The 25211-nt window shown below is 40.4% G+C and overlaps 1 protein-coding gene across 9 annotated transcripts in view; it reads left to right on the top strand.

Annotated features, from left to right (window-relative positions):
* The window catches only part of PTPRT (protein tyrosine phosphatase receptor type T), a 446868-nt gene that overhangs the window by 269326 nt on the left and 152331 nt on the right, over positions 1-25211 (top strand). The window lies entirely within an intron of this gene.

Here is a 25211-nt window from a genome sequence, read left to right on the forward strand (position 1 = left end):
TGTGATTTTACAGTCAAAACAGGTTTGGATTCAATCCACAGGACTAGGTGAGGGTGTGATAACCTTGAGTTGACCTTATAGGAAAGCTAGCTGAGGAGAGCCCTGGAGTTTGACCCAACATTACTACATAAAATCAAAGCTTGCTATATAATTTCTGCTTCAAGATCCATTTGGCAAAGTTAACAACTGTACTCCAAAGTATAATTTAATATCATGCAAGAATGGAACAACAACAACAACAAAAGATAAATGATATTATTCAGCTAAGCAAACTTTTTTGGTAGTAATACTTAGAGATCTGTGTTTATGATTAAATGCCTAATTAAATATGAGCATCTCACCTTGATAATTAAGCAATAAAGACACATCAAGCAGTGCATTTCTGGGTGATTATAGTCTGTCTTGGGTATTACTATAAGGCATGAGGCCAAAGATTAAGTGGCTTAAACCACCTGAGAAATTCATTAATATCTAGAAATTTGCTGCTTGGAGTGTTTTGCTGCTATTGAGAACTAGGTTCATACATAAAAGCAAGGAAAACATGTCTATTTATTGGGAGTTTTAGGCAATGTGGCTAAGATGGCTTTAAGGTTCTTGCAACAGTCGGCATATCTAGTGCTAGCAGGAGATTGGTTTGGGTTTTATTGTGCTAGTTTAGGAAGACAATCGAAAAGGACAATGCTGTTTGTAAGGGTCTCAACAGATGGCTGTAGGCCAAAGCTGTGCAAGGTTGATGAAATGATTCCGAAAACCCTCAGCGAAGATTATTTTTTCTCCCCTTCACTTCCTTATCACTTCTCATACTTTCCTTCACAAATTTTGGAAAACCTAAGAAATATGCATGTATTCCACCTAATGATATGCTCCTTATATATAGGTTCTGTCTTTAACTGTGTGTGACTTCTCTTAATGTATTCTAAGTCACCGGATAGCCCCCATGACTTCACAGAGCTAACACGTGTTAGTGCATTAACCTTGACTGGATTCTCTAGGTACCACTTTGAGATAAACATGAGGCAATAAAGCATATTGTGGCTGGTGTTAAGCAGAGAAGAGCGCTGAATGTTTAATAGTTTTGTGATTCCATGCGTTCACTTCATAAAACAACCTGCATCACAGTCTCTTCTGCATCCAGCTTTTCACCAGAAAACTAATATTTTAATGGAGTTACTCTGGCTTTACAGAAATCAAAAAACAAAAAAAAACCAAATCACTGTAATACAGTTCGACAAATCAAACCATTGTAATTTTTTTTTTCTCTTTTGATCATTCAAGATTTATGTTCTTAATCTACCCCTGCTCCCATGCCCATCCCCAGGACAAATACGTTAAAATTTTGTTTTCTGACTACTCTAAAGCAATACATTTCTTTACTATCACAAATAGCTATGTACAATTTTGTGTCAGTGGGGACTTGATGGGAGCCCTCCAGATGATATTTTTGTCTGTCATCAAATATGTGATGCCTGTCTGTCTGTTTTTGGTTGGATGAAATGTAATTGCTGTTCTGGTTGACATTGATAAATGGTGTTGACTGGAGCGCATTCTTCTGATTGCTTCAATGAGTGATGTGTACCGCGTGCAGATTTTTGACTATTAAACAAATGTCTCCTTGAAAGAAAGTAGATTATTGACCTCTTGCAATGGCATGCTAATTAGACACAATAAAAATGGGAGAAAACATGGGTCTTATGCTCTTGGTGTTTAGTGAGGATGAAGTTTCTTAAAGTTCTTACAAAGATCACCAGGAAACAAGCATTAATTAGTTTATGCTCCCAGGATAAGAGGCATGCTTATTTTTGATGCTGAATATTACAGAAAAAATGAAGCTAAGATATATACAATGTCACAGAAACTTTTGAATTGAATCAAATTTATTCAAAGTCCTCTATTTTGCTTTTTAGTGCAAAGCTGGCATATCTCAGCACAGATGTAATTGCTGTTTCGGAATTAGAATTGAGATTTGGGATGCAGTAAATGTCTTTGGTTACATTTTGGCCCAAGTTCTGCTTAATTTGAATAAACAAACTTTGGAAGGGTTTTTGGGAAGTGATTAAAAGGGAGAGATGAGAGTTTCCTTGCCATCTCAGATAAGGAACATCTTCCAAATCCCTCTCCACTTCTGTCTGCAGTGTTTGAAACATTTTACCCTTTCTCTTGTGGTTCTGCAAATGTTCTGCCCAGCTCTCATCTCATCTCCCTCTGTTTCTAAATTTATTTCCTCATGATTTATTTGTGACAATTTTTTATGCTTACTCATATTCCCAAAATAACACCTAAATTCGTGCACCGAAATGTTGGCTTCAGGTATTTTTTTTCTGAGAGTATTTTGTGATCCTGAGTTCAAAATTAGGGCAAAAAGAAGCAGATAAATGCCTGTTTTCTGGCTTGAATGGCGTACGTGCTAATTCCCTTAGTTTTTCAGAAATTTTCCTGTGCGCAAGAATTTCCTGAAAGACAGTATAAATGCTGCTTGATAATAATTGAGTCGTCCATTGCTCACTTAACCTTACTTAAATTGTTTTCTGACGTTTCCTAAGATGATTTCATTTGTTGCATTCGTTTTACTTTCCAGGCAGAGCAGTTAGGGAACGCTGCAGATCCTGACATAACTAAAATGTTGGTAATCAGCAAGACTGTGTTTCTTTGCCAGCTGATTTATTTTCTTGTCTTTTATTGTGCAACTTGAATTTAGAATGTTGTTTGGTGGTTTTTTTTTTCCACATTTACTCGCATGGCATTCCAGATATGACTTCCGGACCTACCAATCTTATGAGCTAGGAGGCATATCTCATTCTGGATGAAAGCATGAAGAGATGTGAAGGAGAGAAACTATGTTCCTGAACATGCTATAATAATCAGTAGGTACCTTCAATGTGCTGAAAACTGGAAGAATTAGATATAATAGTACTCAAAATGCTCCGGGAACTGGAAAGAGACGTGGGCTGTGAAGACGTAATTAGATGTACGTATAGTGCTTCTGTTGGCCAACATCTGGGCAGAAACTAAAAAATAATAATAATTTAGGCATTTGTAAACATTTAAGGGGAAGAAGAATTGGGGATGATAACGAGAATGTGGCTATGAATAGCTGAATAGAAATTAAGGAAGAAAAAGCAAACTAATTCTATTAAACCTCAGTCTCAGGAAATATATTAGAATTTGTAGTCTCTGCCTGGGGCATTTAAGCTTCGAATGGAAATTGCAGTGCCAGCTCATTTACTACAGCATGCTTTACAAAGACAGAGATTATCTTAATGATCTATGGTCCTCTGAGGCGTATCTAAATTAAACTTCCTTGTTCGTGTAAACACGATATTTTGAAAAAGAAGAGTATTTATACTTTTTTTTCACCTTTTCTGCTATGTGTTGATGTCCAAGACTGTATGAGTATTTGTGTTGGCAAGTTAGGAGGATATCACTTCAAAACCTGTTGCTTTGGGAACAGTGATACTGCTGCTGAACCTCTTACATGGAAATGTAATGGTTGTGGTGTATGAACACTTGAGCTAGTTCACTTTAGAGCAGCTTTTGAGTTAAAAAGCCTTGACTAACAGGTGGCCTAAAACAATTCTAAGGAAAAGCTGTATTTAAAAGTATATGTCTTGTAATGTAGTCTGACGACTTCTGATTGTGATGCTACTGATCTCATTGGCATCTTGAAGAATTTCCATCTTCAATCTTACTCTCTCTGGTACTGTCTACACTATTGATCACACATTGAAGGCCAATGACAGGTCAGTAGCTACTAATTTGCAAGTGTGCTTTCAGTCTCCAGAACTCCTGAAACTCATTTGGATGCATTAGGTAATGAGCAAATCTGAGTGCTTTAGTTTGACTGCAACAGAGAAATAGCCAAGGCATGACCGGGGACCGTTAGAAGGCAGGCATGTCAGTGAGCCCTGCCTTACAGTACTGCTTGCATAATGCCCCTTGGAAGAAATAATTTTTTGTGTTGCTTCCTAATCCTGAGTTTTTCCATCTCTTTGGTCATGTTTTTGATGCAATGATTACAGTATTGTCTGCATAGTGCACATGTGGGCTGCAGAGTTTTTCTATTACTTTGGGAGAAAGGCGAGAACTTAAGACTTGTTTCTTGTTTTAGTTGCTCTAAGTATTCCAGCACACACCACGTTTATATTGTTTAGTCTGTAGCATAATGTACCGAGTTCCTATAATTTGAATGTAAAGTAACCTGTGAAAGTAGATGGAAATAGATGTGTTCAGTTTGCATTCAAATGCAAAAGGAAAACTATTCAAGACAAAAACCATACTACAAATTGCATACAAGCAAACCAATGCATTCCTGTTTAGTAAGGGTGATTTCAGTGCTTCTGTAACACTGCCTACCATAGCAGGGCAATTACACAGCAACTAACCACCCACCCTGAGTCCCTGTTCTGTGAGCCTAAGCATGTAATTGAAAAAGCCACAAGTACATTGAAGAGCCACCTGTTTCCTCTTAGGATTATATAAGGATGTAAATATCTCACTTCAGCAGATCTTAAGAACACATGCAAGTATTTGCTGATTCACGAACAATTTTATCTCCAAGGTTACCTGTCATGGGGAAAGAAAAATAAGGTGCAGAGGTTGTACTGAAACACAATCTAAAATGTTTTATAAGTGGCATGGAAACCTCAGAAACTTGACAATGGCTCTCACTTGAAGGCTTATCCTGTGCTGATCTCCAGCACAGGCATTTCCTTCCCTGGGCTTTCCTTCCCTTCTCTTCCTTACTGTGTCTGAAAAATCTATAAAGAGTGAAGCTATGTTAATGGCATGTTCCATGGTGGCTGCTGGTGCGGGGGACAATCAACTTTCATTTCTTCTTGAGCAGGCTGAGGCAAAATGGTTGCCCTCTGCACTGGGGTTGACGTGGATTTTCAATGTCAGCAGCGAAAACCTGAAGAGCGCAGCTGTTCTGAAAGGAGGACTTTGGAGACTATTTGATGCACCAGGTCTGTGCTAAAGGGCAAACTTACATTTTTGACAAATGGGACCATTATACTTTTGAATAACACTTCTGAAAAGTGCCTTTTAAAAAGCTTTGCTGTCTTTTATAACCATTTGAGATTCTAAATAGGTCAATATAAACACGTCAACTGTGATTATCGGCTGGCACAAGCCCTGCCTGGAATGGACAAAATAACATCCAGATATGAAGCTCAGTCCTCGCTATTAAAAACAATGAGAATGGATGAAACAAAAGTTTGCTACAAATTCAAAGGAAACAAATAGCAACTAAGGAAGCTAAAAGACTGCCCATGTATTTATATAAGGAATATTAAGGTTTGTTTGAATTTCAGAATTCAATGGCAAATGCCAAAATTTTCATGGAACAGCAAGAGGTGGGCTGGGTCCGGATCAGTGAGGCCAAGACGGTGCTGCTGTGTGGGTTAAACACAGAGCAGGGGGAGAAAAACATCCAAGCAAAGGAGGGGAGCCTCTTCCCTCGTGGTTTTTCACAGGTCTGTCTCATGTTAGCTCTTGGCCGATCCGGGGTTCCAGCTACCTGCAGCTGAGCACCAGCAGCTGAACTCCAGCAAGGCAGCAATCGAGTGGCACCTCCACTTCTATGCCAAAGTGCATTGATAAAAGTGGGCCTTTCAGGAATTACCCACAACAGGGAGAATCTCACAGGACCAACATCTTTAATGTTTGTGGTTCTCCTCTGTATAGAGGGCTTCAGCTGCCTTTCATCGGTACAGCATGCTCATTAAAGAAACCCCTTTTTATTCCCATTTGATTAATATTGCAGTTTTAGACAATGAAATGAAAGTTTTGATATGAAAGCGGACTTACTAATGAATGAGAGTGATTTCCTTCTGTCTTCACTAAGCCATGGGTGGATCTCTATGAGTCTTTACTGGTACTGCGGTAGCTGAGGCAGAATCCTCAGCTCTTGCATGGTCGAGGGACTGGGAGGGGAGCAAATCCCCACAAATAGCCAGTGTATATTCCTATTGCTTCTGTTGCAGCAGCAGGATTTTCCCAAACTGACTGACCTTTTACAAGAACGTCAGTTGAAACAGAAATATCAAGTTACAGCAGTCTTCATGTCAGGATAAGTTGGAAGCTTCCAAGCGTGAAGGAGAATGGCTGTCTCTAATAAAATGATTTTGGATTCCTTCATCCATGTATTTATTGTATCTGTGGGCCAAGGTTTTTTTTTCCTGCTCAACTTCAAGGATATTTTTTCCTCCTGAATATAGGTAGAAATTGAAATCCATTTGAGTGTTCCCTTTTCTCATGTCGTGCTTACTTGATGAATAGCAGACCTAAGATTTGTTTTTAGTATTATCAAGTACTCTATTGAAAACTTCTAGGGAAAAGAATAGGAGAGGGCTTTTTACTTTAGGTCCTATTCCAAGAATGGGACTTGTCTGTTAGAGATTCAGGCTCTGCCCATGCAGCCCACATGTATGCCTCCTTCTATACTGTGCTGTGCACCTAACTCAGGGTGGTGGTTTTCATTTCTTTTGAAACATTAGGCATAAACACACGAAAAAAAAAAGTCAGTTATGGACTTTCTGTCAAATATGTTAGATCTTATACACCTCTAATCAAAGTAGAGACATCAAATTTCATAATTCCTTTCACAACACCATGTATTGTGGACAAAAATATCCAGGACTGCTTTTTCAGAGTATAGTCTGATCCAAAATACAGCAGCTGTCTTCCCATGAAAACTCTTTTCATATTAGCATACAGGAATAGTTTTCATCACCATTGTTTACTGTCCAAATTCTGTAGATCTTTATGCATATATAATGATTACTTGCGTCATAAAATCCATTCCACATGTGAATCAGGCCTCAGCTGCTGAGCAATACATTTGATTGGCTTTGGGGTCATCTGCCATTCGTTACTGATGATTGTAAATCATGAAAATTGCAATTTTGGGATTACCATTTGGAAGCCTGTCACTTTCATACTTAGTTCATATATTGTTCCATATTGTTCCCAGCTTCTCAGATGGAGACAAGAGCATGCACAGAGTGGAGCAGCCTTTGGCACGTGGCCATTTCAGATGGGAGCGGTCGGATGCAAGCTCCACTTCTCAGGTTCCCACCCTTCCTGATCAGCAGACCAGGATTAACTGACAAGGCTGGCTTTTTATCACAATGAAGTGTAGGGCTGGCAATGCCAAAGAAGTATTCTAATGTAAAGGCTGGTATTTCAGCTGATGAGCTAAGTAAGACTGATTTATGGTTATTTCTACCTGAGTATTAATTTCTGCTTATTATAGAAGCACCAGACATGTTCTGTCCACTGCTGCTGAATGCAGCTTTATTTCACGTCTCAAAGCCATCTCCTAGGAGGTTGGATTTGTCACGTCTTGGATAGGAGGATTATCTTCACAAGAATATTAACCCTGTAGCCGAATTTTTATTCTTAATTTCTGGTTCTTTCCTCATACATTACTTGTTTTCTGGCTGTTTGACTACACATTTACAGCATACCCTATATTTTTTTGCTCTTTAGTGTAATTGCCTGCTGGTTTTGGAGATGTCCTCAAGCTAGTGTTAAGCTACCTGTTGGAAGCGTGGCCCAGGAGAGGATGGGATTCAGCAGGATTTCATAGTCCAGTATTTACTGGGTTTGTGCAGTAGGCTTTGCAGCATATATGGAGTTTCAGTAGCTACGCTGCTAATGATGCTCAAACCATCAATTTTAAAGCTAGGTTGGGTACATACTTACAAGCAAGCAGGTAAGCATGGTTAATAGATGACAAGTGTGTTGCTTTGTCCTAGACAGACAAAAGAAATTTTATCTAGAGATCAAAATCTTATTCTTAGAGGAAGAAACAGACTCAGTAATTTGCTATGAGATGAGCCTGTGCTTTGAGGAGCTCTGCATCGATAGTGTGATGCGTTATGAGAGGAGGTTCTTCCTTGCTCTGTGGTTTCCCCAGAAGATTGCCAGTGCCTGTTGCAGTGTCAGTGCTGCTGTTTCATACTGCTTTGCTTTGGCTATAAATGAAGCAATCGTATTAATTGACATGTTTTATGCAGGGCATGTGAAAGAGGATTTTACAAGTAACAGCAATATTCCTTGCAGCTCATCTGGCGCAATGATGTCTTCTGTTTGCAGGGCTGGAGTTTTATCTTTTGGCATTAAGAAGTTCCTAGTTTTATAAAGCTGAGGTGTAAAGGACCTGAAGCCCCTAACTTTGATGCCTTTAAAGAAGGTGGCTAGATGGTAGACCCTGCACAGTGAAAAGGTTATTGTTTTGCTTCCTTTTCTGAGACTGACACCCTGGGAGCTGTTGCTGGATGCATTGCCTCTGTACTGAGACTGACTGCAAGTGGATGTGTTATTCAAACTGACTCTGATGAATTTATTCCAATCAAGTGCAAGTCTCGTTGCAGTAATACTTCTGACAAAAATTGAAGTTACAAATTTGAACTGCTATGAGTTGGTACAGAAATCTCCTTATACAGCTTCCTGTATAATAACACTGAACTTTTTTTGGTGTACTTTTGTAGCAGTTGCTATGGAAGTATATAAAGAGATTAATACTGTATGGGTAATCTCTAACTTAGAAACTGTTCTTAGGATTTTTTAAATCTTGTTCATTAACCCTTATGCGGCCATCTGGCTTCCTATTATATACATGTAGCTGGAATCACCTTTACTGTACCCAGGCACTGTAGACTTTGGTACAAAGTACAGCATGAGAATGAAGAAGCACCCAGAAAAATGTTCAGCAAAAGTGAAAAGGCAGTACAGTGATTTTCTTCATTTATTTGTATACTCGATGTCAGTTTTGAGCCCAAGTTCAATTGTAAACATAATCCTTCTTAATATACACTTTCTTAAATTGATAATCCCATCATAGTTACTGTGTGAGAAAGCAGCACTTTTGTTTTTTTCCAGCAGGTCGATGGCTGGCACAGTTATTTAAAGAAACTCAGCCTGAGCCTCTTCTGTGCCAAAATAATTGCAGACAACACCAAGCTGGGGGGAAGTGTCAATCTGCCAGAGGGCAGGAAGGTGATGCAGAGGGACCTGGACAGGTTGGGTTGATGGGCTGAGGCCATGGGATGAGGTTCAACATGGTTAAGTACGGGGTCCTGCACTTGGGGCACAACAACCCCATGCAGTGCTACAGGCTTGGGGCAGAATGGCTGGAAGGTTGTGCAGAGGAAAAGGATTTGGGGGTACTGACTGATGCTCACCTCAACATGAGCCAGCAGTGTGCCCAGGTGGCCAAAAAGGCCAGCAGCATCCTGGCTTGTCTCAGGAATAGTGCAGCCAGCAGGAGCAGGGAGGTGATCGCCCCCTGTACTCAACTCTGGTGAGGCTGCACCTCGAGTACTGTGTTCAGTTTTGGGCCCATCACTACAAGAAGGACACCAAGGCCCTGGAGAGTGTCCAGAGCAGGGCTACGAAGCTGGTGAGGGGCCTGGGACACAAGTCCTGTGAGGAGCAGCTGAGGGAACTGGGGTGGTTTGGTCTGGAGAAGAGGAGGCTCAGGAGAGACCTCATTGCTCCCTGCAACCACCTGAAAGGAAGCTGTGGCGAGCTGGGGGTCTCTTCTCACATGTGATAGGACCAGAGGGAATGGCCTCAAGTTGCACCAGGGGAGGTTCAGGTTGGAAATGAGGAGACATTTCTGCTCAGCAAGAGCAGTCAGGCATTGGGACAGGTTGCCCAGGGAGGGTGGTGGAGTCACCGTCCCTGAGGGTGTTCAAGGAGAGGTTGGGCATGGTGCTTGGGGACACGGGTTAGTGGTGACATTGGTGGTAGGAGGATGGTTGGACCAGATGATCTTGGAGATCTTTTCCAACCTTAGTGATTCTAGGATTCTAATGGCAATGGTTGTCTTTCCAGCAAAACACGTAAACCTCAGTTCCCATTTAAATGGCTGTCTTAGGTCAGATGTTTCCTTGTTGCTGTATACAGTGCTTGGGAACCTCCGTGTTTCATTTTTGGTTTTTGCAGAGTATTTCACCCAGTGTTATCACAAATCTCTGCAAACACAGAGTGGTGTTCTAATATGGAATAATTAGAAAGTAGTTTGTGCAAAAGGCCCGAGCTTTGAATGAATGGATCTGCTACAAATTGTGTCTTCCTTCAAGGTGTTTTCTCATTTTCTTTTTTTAATATTTTCAGTGTGATTCATCTAACTGGAAAGGGTCTCTTAGACTAACAAGTCTCATTGCCTTATTTTGCTACTCATTACGATGCAGAATCTTTTTCTCTCTGTACAATTACTGAGGTCTGCTTTAAAACCTGATAGATTTTTCTTAGCTACATTTTAATCAGAAGGTTATTTCCCTTGCCATTTGCTAATACAGAGAGTATTTTTTAATGCTCTATTGGTTACTACTGGCCCATCATTATAAAAGGAAATATGAAAATAATGGTAGGTGACTTTTTCCCCATCAACTATTGTCACTCTTATGCAGAACCAGGCCACAAGATTATTTAGTTGTCTGCTTTTAGACAAGATGCTTCACCAGCAGTGGTTGCTCTGGATTAAATGCTTATCAGACCAGCTCAGAGGTTGCGTGAAAGAAATAAAATCTGAGACGGTTGATACTGATTGATCTTATATACTGTCTGTCCTTCACATTGAAGGTACCACCACTACTGTCTGGCAGCAGGGAAAAAAAAAATCTCTTTGATTTGAGTGGAGTTGCTGGCAGGTAAAAACAAACAGAAGATATTAACGGAAATGCCACCCTGGAAATGAAGGGCAGTAAGATTCATGGTAAATTTTTGGAGATTTCCTGCTGAGTTCATTCACTTTCGTATTTGAAAGCCATCAAAGCATGCAAAGTATTCAGATGAATGTGAGTTGTCTTACGAATATGTTAAATATGCAGTGCTGGGATAATGGGATGTGAGCCAGGACGGAAGGGATTCATAGCCTCTAATGTTATTTCAGCACTGAGGTCAGAATCTGCCATGCCATGTGTGTGAGTCAGCCGGCGTACAAGGACACTCCAGAGCAGAATTTCTAACTGTTGAAGCTATGGGTTGCCTGTTTTGCATATTGATTCATGCATGTATTTGAAAACTTAGCTGAGAATGAGCACGACATCAAAAATACAGATGCAGACTGTGCCTGTAGACAAACTACAGCTGGCAAATGCTGTGTTTGTCCTTGTGTTTGGTGTGTACCCAACTAGCGAGCTAGCGTTCAGGCACCGAGCAGCATCTTGGGCAATACTTGCAGGGCAGAGCAAAACCCAGCCCTTGGTCTACTACAGGAAAAAAAAGACCAAACAACCTAAACTAAAATGCTCTGCAATTAATTATCCCATGGGGCCGGTGCACATAGTCTGTTGCTTCTTATTTCACCAAAAAAACTATTTTAAGTGTTTCAGTTCCAATGTAAAGTTATTCCACGCTTTACTGTTTTCTGCTACTTTCTATTCACATAACTTCTGAGTAAAATAATTCCCTTCGGCTGATTGATTCAGGAATTTGACTGTTGCATTCAAGGCATGACATTTGAAAACGCATACTAATGGACTTTAAATGTGTTGCTGCAAGTTCTCAAGTGATTTTTCTTTAATGTAGAGGTGGAGCACTAATATCTCTTTGGGTAAAATCTATTGCCCCTAGAAACAATATTTTAAAGTTCAGTAATATTCATGACTTCCTTCCCCTTGTAATTGCATCACTAAAAGAAAAGCAATGTGCTTTACATTCCAACTTTTTCTGAAATAGCTTTGCAGGGACCTCATTGTACAGCAGCCTGTTGTAAAAAGACAAAACACCTCAGCAGATGAGTAGCTCAACTGCAATAAAAATCCATCTGCAGTGGTTGGGACCTCCTGTGTTCCATTTCTGCCTGGTCTCACATTGCCTTTCTGGTCCAGTCTATAGCTAAATGTGCTTCCTCTGTGAATTCAGGGAGCGCTCTTCCTCTTACCTGTGTAGGCAAGCACACAGTCTGCTTTAAGAGCCGTTAGGAGCCAAGTCACAGTGCTGAACTATCGGTATCTGAAATGGATAGTACCTCTGTACCTCTTACAGCTAAGGAAACAATTACTCCTCAAAAGTGTAAGTTGGGAAGTGTATTTTTTAAATTCGCAATTTTATTGCACTCCTGCCTTTAACAAAATGTATGTTCATGCAGTCAGGGCTATGTGGTTGCTCATAAGGTCATCTGTCTGATGAGTTTTACAGTTGAGGGTTATGATCACCAAGGGTACCATTTGCAAGTTGAACTATGGTGCTAATGTCCCTGCCGCATAAAACACAGCAACTGTTCCGCTGGTTCATTATAAAATCATCCTTGTGGAGTTTTAACTTCAGAGCATGCGGCTTCTCATATTTGAAGACCTTAAGCCAGTTTCACCTGATGGCTGTGGAGCAAAGCTCGCTTCATGCGCATGGAGAGGAGCACTGTTCAGTTCCTCCTACATGTGCCTCTCAAACGAGACAGCGAGATCCCGACTCCATTTGCTGTGCTGGTCGTGATGTGTGTAGCAAAACAAAAATGACAAGGGACTATGTCCCATGGTGAGAACAGAGGGTTGGCAATTATAAAAATCTAATTTTTTTTCATGCAAACAGAGCATGAAAAGCTTTTAGTGAAGAATGAATGCAGACCAGCAAAATGGCATTTTCATGGTCTCTTGACCACCACCATGCTTAAAGCTCTTTAATGGTACTACAAGTTAGTAGTGGAAATTTTATGCTGTGTTTGTATTTATAAGTGGTGATAAACTACTAATCATAGCAACAATTAGCAAGAGGCTCACCTGATGAAGGGAGCTGTGGTCAGGTGGCTTCTGCAGGCTGTCATTTGCTTTATGGAAAAGATAGGAGCTTCTGCCAGAATAATTAAGAGAGAATGTAGATGGGTTATATGTCTGATGCAGTTACCCTCCACTGTTGCTCTCAGAGGGCTCTCTTGAAAATCGGATCTGTAATGGATATTATGCAGATTTGAAAGAAAAATTGAAACATGCGACTTTTTCTATCTGCTTTTGATGTTACATTCAGCTGCTTTCATCTCCGAGGATAAAAGTAATTGAACAATAATCCCAGAGAAAGTAAAATACACAAATCAATAAACTGCTCTCACAGGAGAATTTTATTTTGATGAGTATAGTGGTACCTAACGCTTCCCCGAGCTGTTAGGTTTCCATTAGGTGGTCTTGTACTATTTAATACTGCTAGCGGTGTCTGCATTAGAGAACACAGACAATGAATAAGGCAGATACACTGAGTATCAGAAAACAAGAACAGCTTTTTACCTGCTGTGATTGACCTCCTAAATTTTAATTTGGTGCTGAGGGCTGGTCATTGTCTTTTTATTTTTGTGTTCTTTTGGGAAGTATAATGAAGGCAAGGGTTAGTGTTTCCATTAGATGTAGTGGTAATGAATGTAGGCAGTCGTTAGGCAAGCCTTTTGTATCGAGCGTTTTCATGTCTCCACTGTGATGTGCAGAGGAATTTTGGTCCTTTGTAGTCTGTTTCTCTGCAGTGTTTTCCACTGATCTTGAGCCTTATATTATTTTCCATCTAATAGTCTTGATTTTTTTTTAACAATTTCATATGCGTACTTTGGCAAATATTGTGAAAGCCTCCCGTTCTGTGTGAGGTGCTGTGATAGGCACATAGAGAAAGGGAATCCGTGCTCCAGGGTCTTAGCCTCAATATGAACACCAGCTGAACGTTACTCTTGCATATACAGCTTTAACTATGTTGTTATGTGCACAAGGAGAGTTTGCCTGAGAATATAGATTAATCTGGACGTGATGCAAAGAGGAAATGCCAGGACGGGCTGGAGGTGCAGCAGGCAGCAGCGTCTGTGGCCTGAAGCTTCCTGTGGTCCATTGTAAGGACCGTCTCGTTAGGGCCTGTCAGATTGTGTTATTGGGGCTGAGATGTTAGAAGTACAAAACCTGCAGCATGGTGAATGCCTTGGAAATCTTTAACCATTTCCATAGCCATTATTCAGTTTTTAAGCCTGAGCTTACATCTTCCAGAGGAAGCAGTTGATCCATCTCTAAGGCTAACCTTTCACTCTGCATTTTGTGGTGTGGTTTGCTTGGTTTGCCTTTTTTTATTATTATTTTTTTCTCCTACCAACTTGAAAGCCTAGGACAATCAATCTGTGTAATTAAATTAGATGAAATGGCAAAAAAAAAAAAATATATATATATATATATATATAGCCCATTTATATGCAGGTGAAGGTTCCCAGATGGTAATAGCTAATTTTTTCAGAAGACTTCAGTTTCTCTGAGTTGCTCTTGGCTTGTCCAGGATTGAGCCCAGGATTGGAAGTGAAAGGATCCTTAGGCCTCTAGAGGAAAAGATGTCCCCTGCTGTGCTTGGTCGGTCTGCAGGAGAAATCTGCAGGAGCTGAACTCTGCACTGGAGAGTTGGCAGAGGGGAAATGGGGAGGTGGCTTTAAAGAAGAATTGGGAGAAGAGGATGGGAAAGTAGATGTTTGCGTAGGGCAGCTGGGCATGGGGAGTGGTTGCTGGGACCTCTTCTGAGGATGGAAGAGGAATGCATGAAGGAGGCTAAGACCCAGTCACTGATGGGGATCAGGCTGACACCCTCGTACTGAAGGGGTTAGATGAGCTCTGTATGTGTGTCCCAATAACTTAGGTGCTTAAAAATCTCAGGCCCACCCCAGGCATGGTACATATGCACAAATAATAAACGTTCACATTGCACATGCAACCCTAATACCAGCTGGTCCCAACAACTGATTGCTTCACTTTGTAGCTGTAATGCTCCTGGAGATTGAGCTTCACAGGAGGTTTTCTGAAGATTAATAGGGAAGAGAAAGTGGTTGCATCTGTAAGTCTTGAGAGAATGGAGCTGAGCGGATGCCAGTTGGAGATCCCTGACATTTCTAATATTCTGCTGCTTGAGATGAATTATAACCATCTAGGGAGCAAATGCTAATGCCTATCTGGTAGGAATATTGTTATTTTAATAGTAAAGCAGTAACTATTTTTTTTCTCTGCCCTTCTTTATTACCCTCTGCTCTGAAGAGAAGGAAATCATTAACAGCTGGAGGACAACCAACCATCAAAGTGATTTTTTTTCTGCACTTGTTTTAGGTAGGAGTATTAGAGGAAAAAAGAAATTAGGAACACATTATTTTCTGTATATTAATTCAAGGCTACATGAAATGAACAAAAAGGATGTCTCACCATAAATGCTGCTACAGCTAGCAGACCTGTGATGCCAAGCTGTGGCAGTGGTTATTGGAATGTTTCAGTGACATATTAACAGATCTTTTCTTAGAAACTTAGCTTCCTTAACACACTTTCAGCAAATGGATTTCCAATAAGAATCTACATCCTTTCTCCTCTTTCCATTTCAAAATAAACTCTTTCAGGGCACAGTGGTGTATTTGTGTGGAAATGGCTTTGCTGAGAAATTGAAAGGCAGGATCTGGATCAGTTCCCTGCACGAGCTTTGCAATATCCCTGAAAAGTGTTGTGATCTGTATTTGGCGCCCAGAGCATTGCTTAAGCTAGTGAGGGGAAAACTAATCTCTTGCGCTTTCATTTGGCAGCACTGTCTCATAGACTGATCCTAATGGGGTGGAAATGAGCTCAGCTGCCTAATTCTGTTAAAAACATAGGCTTTTTTTAACACATGAATGCTCATCTACTTCCTTCAAGCCTTGTTGTTAAAGCCATGGCAGCAAAGAATCAAGCCATAGTTGCCGAAAACAAAACACGCTGCTTTTTTTTCCACTTCGGTTCTTTCTTTTGTATGGAGTAAGAAATGGCAAGTGCAAGAGCTTCATTCACCCAGAGGAAAAAAAAAATAAAATAAAAAGAATAAAAGAAAACACTTTAAAGTATAAAGATCTTAATGTGGACAAATGAGCCTTGCCCTCACTTTTAGGGCACGACTAACTAACTTGCTCATTAGCATTGTAACCTCCAATGGTGCCCCAAATGTTGTTTCACCACCTACGTTTTGGAACCCAAAGAGAGGGCAGTGTGCCCCCAAAAGCAGCTGCAGGTCCTTGTACTCTGGCCTCGTGGGATCCACGTGCAAGCCACCAGTCTCCCACTGTCTTGCAGTGCTGTATATCTGAGTGGCTGGTTGTAGCAGCACAGCTCTTTGGTCATGGTGAAGCTCGTTTTCTGCTGCTGGAGGACCGATTGCCTGCTACTGCCAATGAGATGAAGAAAGTAAGCAGAGCCGTAAATCTGCCCCTGCGTTTCCATTGGGCTGTAGATGAGGACATGGCCAGTGTCTGTCATACAGACAGTCCATTTTATGCCTCTGTACCTCTAGGTCCATTAGGGTTGACCTTCCTTCATTAAATCCAAGGCTCAGGTTTCTAGTTCCAAGAGAAATGCACTTGTATAGGACTTTGTAGAGAAGCTTAAAAACTGAACACCAACATCCTCTGCAGGGCTCTCAAATCTTCATTACATCCTTCACCTTTTTCCTTCTAAAGACTGCAGAAAGTTTCCTTGTGGCAGCCTGGTTTCATTCTCTGAGCGAGCCATAAACAGCGTGGGTAAATGCTCCCGGCGTGGAATTGGCTGAGTGGAGGGACGATGTGTGCGCACATGTAGGTGTGCACAAGTTCATGTGATGCTGTCCCCTGTAAGTGCCCTCCATGACAATGAAATAAACTCTTAACACCCTTGTAAAACTACAGCCAGCTGCTAATCGCTTGCTTTGCTACGTGGATGAGCTCAGAAGAGTTTTAAAGGATGTATCCCAGCCTGCACAGAAAATAAGGATTAAGAATGGGAAGTTAATAGCTTTCTGTTATAAAATAGTATCGAGCAAAAAAAAAAAAAAAAAAAAAAAAAAAAAAAAAAAAAGCAGTAATTTTATATTTGTTGGACATCAATACTCTTTTTTTTTTTTTTTTTTGGTTTGGTTTTGCTTTTAACAATAAGGCAGTCTGAAGTTTCCCTAAAGCATCTTCCCAGATAAAGTCAGTTCTGCTGTGAGCCTGGAGGAGAGCTCACCCACTTGGTGGCCTTCCTGAAGGAGCAGCACCTTGACTGCTGCAGACTCACACCTCTTGCAGCATGGAGCACGAAGGAGAGGATGAGCTCTGGGCATGGCTGACAGGAGGAACTGCTAGCAGTGCAGTGGTGCCCTGCAGCAGCAGGGAGGTTACAGGTATTGGGAACAAGTTGGAATTGTTTAGAACTGAGTCACTTCTGGGTTATTAATCCAGTTTCGTAAAAAAAAATAAAAATAAAAAAAAGATATTTTGGGCAAAAAGAAAGACTTGGATTTCAATGAGACTTTAAAAAGAGAGTGTTGGGGATATTAACAAGGCTGCTGTAATCCTGACACAAAGGCCTGTGTGTTCCGATTACACTAAGAGCCATACCTGCATTAGAAGCTCTCTCTTAATAGGCTTGACAGTGTTCCTAAAGAGCTAGTTTATCTGTATTTTCTCGTGCATAATGTCTGCACTGAAATTCTGTGAGTTTTTTTTAGTGGTACACCGATGAGATATAAACGGTGGTAAAGTAGTGCTGGTCCTGCCCCTTGCACTTTGCTCTCCTGGAGCTTTTCTCTCACTTCTTCCCAGGACTCCTCCTTTCATGAGAGATTTGCTTGCTTCTTCGCTGTAAAGATGAAAAAAGGCAGAAAGAGCAGTGATCCTGGTTCTCTGTGCCATTTGAGAGCTGTGGTTGTGCTGAACGCAGATGACCTATTGGTGGAGAAAGTCCCAAAGGCAAAAATCTGATCAACCCTGTTCTAAAATGTGTCTGGCTGCTGTGATTCTGGCAATTACCTGGAGAAGTTGCATATTGATGCTACTGCCTAATGACATCCCAATGAGTTGACAAAGCTGAGTTAAGTGCTTGGAGCCAATTGTAAAGCAAGTGAGGGGACATTTGCCGTTTGTAACTCAGTGCTGGATAATTGGCACCTACAGAAAGATGCTGGAAGAGGTTTTTCTTCTGCCCCTCTTGTGAGCAGGTGTTGAAGCACAGCTGGATTTTTGCTGATGCACTGTAACAAGTCTGGCTCATTAACTGAAGCCGAAAATCCAGAAAAAATGGGAATGGCTTCCTGCTTGGGGACATGGACATCTTTGAATTTCTATTCTAGGGCCAGATAAGCTTAGGGAGGAAGTTATTCTGCTTTATTTTTTGTGTAAGTTAAAAGTGCAACCATATCCTAGGAAATGGGCAATTATTGGGCTAAATACGGTGCATTGATTTTGTTCAGAGCAAACTTTTATCTTTCTTCCACCATCCCAACGTGTATCTATAGCATTTTGAAATGAACATTTGTTCAAATATGTACATTCACATAAGAGTTAACCATCCATGGCATTAATGGCATTGCATTGCTGACTTCAACACTCTAGTGTAAGGAAGACATGAGCATGAAATTAGAATTAAACAGCTGGCCATAAATTGCATTTAGACCCTCTGTGAAAATAGGTTTCTGAAATACTTTGCAACCAGTACGCAGCTGCAGGAATTTAGAAGTCTCCTGGTCTAGTTAAAGGAGCAACCGGGGGAAGAAACTGGTTGACATCTCTGGATACCATCTCTGACATCTCTTATACTAGCTGAATATCCAGCCACCCACTCCTGAGGACTTCTTCATGTAGCCTTATTTTTTACAGTTGTGACATGATCTACTTGCCTAAGTAACTACCCAATCTTGGCATTCTTAGCAATTGACAAAAATACATATATATATTTTCTGTCAATAAGGTATACTGTAGAGAGAAAATCCCTTTAGGTACAGGGAAATCAGCTAGTCCTTATCATATAGAGATTGCTCAAATCTGCCTGCCCATTGCTGGTGAAAAAGGGAGTTGCTGCTTCCCTTGAATCTCGAGAAAACTGGACAAGCCCCAAGTGGCTCAGGGCAATTAAGGTATTTCATAGCCCACACAGACCCCATGCTTCACAAGCTGATAGCTCCTTCTACTAGACTGACAAGTGGAAATGGAAAAATATTTTCCACGGCTTTTGTTTGTCTTTGAAAGGCTTCCAAAAGAGTGGAGAGAATTTCTCTTGCAGATTGCATGGGCATAAAAGGAAGCTGCAGTTACAAATGTGAGGAAGCCTATCTGCGGGAGCAATGCCTCTCCCTCCGCTCTTCAGAATAATTCAACGGACTGTGTAGAGGAAACCTCTCAAATATTTGCTTACCCACTATTTTGATTACCTTATTTATTTTTATGGAGATAATTTATTTTTTTTTGTCAGAAACTAGCTTTTATATATTATTGCAATCTTTTCCACTTACTCCATTTGAAGCTAACAGCAGAAATACACACAGAAAGAGGTAATAAAAATAAATGCACATGTGTGTTAATAAAATAGCTAAAATAAATATTTTATTTATACATAATAAAATAAACAGATTTGTGGGAAAAAAAGCATTTTATTGTGCTTGCCAAAAAAGTGGTTTACCTGCTTTGTAATTTCACTTTCATTAGCATATTTAATTATGCTTTTGTATTTAATCATCAGAATGCTCAGTAATGTACGTTTTGTTCCCAGCCATGGAATACCACCACTAAGTGTATCCATGATAGATGTTTTTAATAAAATCAGTAATTACCCTTTATTGTTGCTTTAAATGATTATTTTTAAGTTTGTTAGGCAACAATAGTTTTAGGTACAAGAAGAAGAAAGCTTTCTCTTTACCATTTCAAACTCTAATGAAAAATTCCATTTAAACAGATGCTAATAAACCTTTTTTTTTTTCTCTTTTTTTTTTTTTTTTTCTGTTTTACAAAAGGTAGTGCTTAATTATCTTGAAGTTGTGTACAAATGGAGATTTGGCAGCTTAACTGTGGGTGCAGGTTAGAGCAAGCACCAGCGGTGCTGGGGTAGGCTCTGAGTCACCTGCTGGTGCTCTGGACCTGGGTCTTCAAGTATGGGAGGTGTCTTTGGGAACAGGTTGGAAGGTCTCAGACTTCTCAGAAAGATGGATCTCGGCTCAGTTTAAGGGTGTTCGGGTCAATTTTTTTCGTTATTTTGGTCTCGGTTTTGTTGAACAATTTCTATCTGTGAGATTAGAAGATGTTTATGGGTTTTGTAACCCATTAAATAAATTTCCTTTTCAACAAAAAAAAAAAAAAAAAAAAAGAAATCTTGGGTTTCTTCTGATGCCGAATTCAAAGTAAAATTTGAAACTGAAACAAAAGCAGATCAATAAAAAATGTAGAAAATGTACTGTGAACTGAAGTGAAATGCTCATGTTAACTGTTGCGAGAGCTCAGTCCCTAGCTTATCTAAGCATGTACTCCATTATCTAACTTATTTATCTTTCTTTTACAACAGCTTCAGCTGTGTGACAGTGCTCCTTCTATGTGTCTCAGAGAATTCTATCAAATGGCCTATTTTAGTTCATCAGCGTAATGACACCTATTTCTTTGTGTGTGGCTTGGGGTTTAGGTGATTGGAGATATCTCAACAAGCAGGTTGTTCTGTGGCCGTGTTGTTGTTTTAGTCACATTTGCTTTTTCTTCTTTTCTCTGTTGGGAGTCTTGAAGATGTTGGAAGTCTGTGATTCTAGGATTCTTCTCTCAGAATACTCAAGAACGTGCATTTCTCTATAATCACCTTCAGCTTTGTCTGCGCTGTCTTTTGAGCAATGACACCCAAACTGGTTTTAAAAAAAAGTTTCAAATTTTAGGGAAATTTTCTTTATGCAAAAAAGGGCAAAGCTAAAGCACTTTTGTGGTATTGGCAGACTAGGGAACTCTGCTTAATCAGTGTTTTTATCTGTCGTGTCTGAAAAGGCATTTAGACCACATTCAGGCTAGGAAGGCATTGAAATATGATGAGCAGCATCTGAATGAGTTGTGACGCTCAGCACAGGATCTCTGTCACAAAAAGACATGCTGCACTTCAGGAATGCACAGAGTTGTCCAATGTTCTGAAATGTCCCCGTGTAGGACATTGATAAGGAGGGCATTTATAGAGAACTCATCTGTCAGCGTGTCTTTGAAGAGATGAACAGCACTCACGGTGGAGTTGGCTGTTTTATCCTGAGCCATCACACAATTGAATTGGATATTTAAGGCATAGCAGCTGAATGCTTTTGCTTTGTTTTATCTCACTATGTTATTTTGCTGGTAGGTATGTTTCCTAAGGCTTGATTCATCCTATGGAATTTTAAAGAGGAAGATGAGAAATAGGAGATAAAGGTGAGATAGAGAGTGCCTGGAAAGGAATCATTGTCAGACATATTACTGTTTGGTTTTCTATATGCAGAACGAGAACAATGTCTTTGTAAAACAGGTAGGAATCTATAAAGGGAAACATCCTGTTTACTGATGCACTGATGATGAGAATTGTGTTGCTGTTGCACGGAAAGTAGGCACTGTCACAACTCCTTGGGGCGACTGACGATGAGCTCAGGTGTGGGTGTGTTGAGTGGAAGGCAGGAATTGGACTTGCACGCATTTTCCTTCTCTGCTTTCTCAGAAAACATCAGTTAGGACTCTGGGAAAGCTGCGATGCCTGTCGTGCTTGTCTTTCTTCCCTTTGTGCATTCTCAGTCTCTGTAACCCACTGTGGGGAAACAGAATTCAATCAGTGGACACCTGCACTGCTAATGAACTCTGCCTCGTGCTCTCTGTAGGGTCAGCAGACATGGGCGATGGGGCCTCAGAGCAGTACGGACATCTTCCACTCAATGTCGTGTCTGTACTGACAGGAACAATTTCTTGCAATTAGGCTCCTGCAGCAGGTAGTTAACCTGAGGGGCAGCAGCTGATTGTCTCTGTTTAACTTCACTGCTCAGCCTTAGCTCCATGTTCAAACCCTGGTGCTTTGCTGTTCCTTCCCTTCCTCGCTGTTCTGCCCTGCATGGCGGGGTATGAAGCAGAGACAATTGTTATTAATAACCTAAATCAACCTTTGCCTTTTCCACGCCTCACCTTGAGCAAGGCAACTACAGCGAACAAAATGAGATCTGTAAAACTCAATAAGAAAATTATAAAACCGGTCATAAAAGTCAACTTTCTGTGAAATGCTGATAGTAGGAGATGCAGTCCCTGAACATTGCAGGTTGCTGTTGGGTCAAAACCCTCCACTTGCATGGACTGAGGACTTGGAGCACACCTGAAGGACCTGCTGGGAGAGTTTGTGTCCATCCTGGCCACGTGCCCATCACCACCAGTTCAGAAGGGTTCCTGGCCTGCAAAGTGCTGCAGCCCACCAAAGCAATGATAGATATTGAAGCACTGCTGAGAGACCTGATATTAAAAAATGCTGTTCAGTCCTTGGTTTTGATGTAATTATTAATTCAACCAGGCTGAGATGAAAATACAATGTTTGCACAGTGAAATCCCAGAGAGTACATGTATGATTTCTGTGCATGGATTCAAGACTAGTTTTAATACATCAGTGACAGCTGTTCCACTGCTGCTGCCTGCTAAGCATTTCCATGGGTTTTCCAAGGTCTCAGGACAGTTAGAAACTTCAATCTATGCAGGTTACTCAGATGTCTTAATATGTATGATCCATAACTGTTCAAATTGGGTTAGTTTGTTTTTCTTGCTTTGGTAGGTTTTTTTTTTTTGCAGCTGAAGTTTGGGTTTTTTTTTTGAAGGTAGGGTGTTGTTTTTTTTTGCAGCTGAAGTTTGAAATCTATATTAGCAGTGTCTCTTAAACTAACCAAGTAATAATTTTTAGGTTTCTCCTTGCTTTATTGTGAAGCTATAATTCCAAGAATACAGAAATGGAGCAGTTCATCCAGCCTTCAGATGCTTACAGTTGTAGAGGATAATACAGAATAGAATAGTTCAGTTCAGAGGGACCTGCAAAGCTCATCGAGTCCAACTGCCTGACTACTTCAGGACTAACTAAAAATCAAAGCAAATTATGGAGGGCGTTGTACAAATGCCTCTTGAGCACTGAAAGGCATGGGACACCATTTATCTAGGAAGCCCGTTCCTTTCCAGTGTTTGACCACCCTCACAGTAAAGAAACTTTTTGCTAATGTCCTGTCTGAAGCCCTCCTAGTGCAGCTCTGTGCCATTCTCTCAGCCTCTCCTTACAGCACGTGCCTTCCAGCCCTTTCACCAGTGCTGTTGGCCTCCTCTGGACATGTTGAAGTACTTGAACATGCTATTTTTACCTCGTGGAGCCCAGAATTGCATGCAATATTCAAGGTGAGGCTGCACTAATGTTAAATATATGGAGAAAATGACCTCTTTTGATAACTATGCTGTGTTTTATGCACCCCAAAATGTAGTTTGTTCCCTTAGCTGCCAGGGCACGCTGCTGGCTCATATGATGCCTGCTGTCACCAGCACCCACAGGGCTTTTCTGCAGAGCTGTCAACTCTCAAACATGTTTAGTTTTCTTCTTTGTTTTGGGGAAAATAAGTGATTATATGAAAAATAGTTGATGTTATACAGTAGATTCCCAGGGGAGGTACTACAGAGATTTTGAGATTAAGATTGAAACAGAAAATATATACTTTTACAGTACAGAAGGAATTTAATAGAGAATGTAGTAGAACCACCATCCTTTAAAAACAATACAAAATCACATCTATGAAAATGAGTTTCAAGGACTTAATGTTGGAGTGTGTGACTACAGGAAAACATTTTCAAAGTTATATAGTTTGTTTTCAGAAAAAGGTGATTGAAAGTAAGAGAAGGAAGTCAGAGTGAATATAAAGCTCTGTAGGTCTTGCTTCAATTTGTTTATTTAATTAAAAGTCTCATTTCTTTCTCACTGAACCTAACGTTTAAATAGTTTTGACTTATTTATTCATTCCCATTTGTTCAAGAATCTGTAAGGCCATTAGATGTCAAATCTTGACACCTGCTCTTTCTTGAAAACTTCTGAGTCTATGGGTATTTCTGAAATGTGCATCCCATTCCTCTTTTTGTGGTATCATCCCGATCTCTTCCCACCCCACCGGACTGATGAATCTCACATTTTAAGCATACACGTGCAGGATGTTCTGTGTTTGTGTAGGGGGGTCTCTGGGCTGTCTGTGAAATCTGTAGTTTAGCTTCTTGCTTTGTAACTCTAACCCATCTGCTGTTTATAGGCAGGTTACTGTAATGAAAGTCTCAGAGTATATCTTAGAGCATTTAGAGTAATATTTTGAACTATAATTAGAAACTGGTCAAAATGAACCAGCCTGTGTGACTAAGTTTTATGTAAGAAAAGGAAGGGCAAATGTGAACAAGGTGAGATAACTGAGAAATTCAGGTAATCATCCATAGCACAAGTTTTGGACATAGAGCTTGATGAAGTGATGCTGAATCAGTCGCTCCTTACCCTTAGAGTCCTTACGTTCCTTAGAGTCGACACATCTGACATCAATAAACCAAACACCCTCTCATTACCCATTCATTCTATAACATGACTGACTTAAATAAAATAACTGTAATTTAAAAAACGCTGTAACATTAACATGGAGGTTAATTGCAATCTTCAGCTGCACCATTGTTGTGGCACGAAATGTTTCTGCTGCGTCTCAGCCCCACTCTGGTGTGGAGTCTGAGGTTGATTACATCGGAAAGTTCTGAAGGACGAGCATCTGCATCTGGTTTTGGTTTTCTTTCAACACATCTTAAAGCATCTCGTGCTTACTCGTACGGTTTTAGAGGCTGAAAGCTGTCATAGAGCCATTCTTTGGTTCACCTTAATTATGTATATGAGCCGTCTACAGAAATGTTCTTTCTGTGGTTTTAGAGTAAAGGGATGATTATCACCTATGCAGAACGTGGGTATGTATGTGCATACGAGCTGTCTAATTTCAATATATATATATATATATATATGTATTTGACACAAAGCACTAAAGATCCTCATTTAAGTGTTCTCTATGTGCTTGGGGAATGACATGACTTATGTGGAATACTAAACCAGTCACTACCTTTAGACCCCTGGTTCTATAATAACCATACTAATCCTAAAGTGGCTGCACGTATGTGTATCTGAATAAATACCCAGAATAATGTTCAATTCAGAAGTAGCTGTTTCCCATTGACAGTTACTGTGCTAATCACTAGGGCGTGCTTTTTTTTCTAATTTTTTTTTTTAGAAGTAACATGGAATATACTGGTTGTTACAGTATGCTTTCTGCCCATGCATTAGTAGGTTAAAGTCAGTGTGACTGGTGTGTGCTTTACTTTCAAGAATTACAAGAAGGCTTTTTCTCTACTTTGAGTATCTTCCAGAGAAGTGTAACTGGTTTTTAGGAGTCCATATGACTTGTTTTGTTTCCATTAAAATGTTCTCTCATGATTTCAACTTATGAGAGGAACAGAG

The sequence above is a fragment of the Aythya fuligula genome, chromosome 16 (assembly GCF_009819795.1).
Source record: "Aythya fuligula isolate bAytFul2 chromosome 16, bAytFul2.pri, whole genome shotgun sequence".
NCBI lineage: Eukaryota > Metazoa > Chordata > Aves > Anseriformes > Anatidae > Aythya > Aythya fuligula.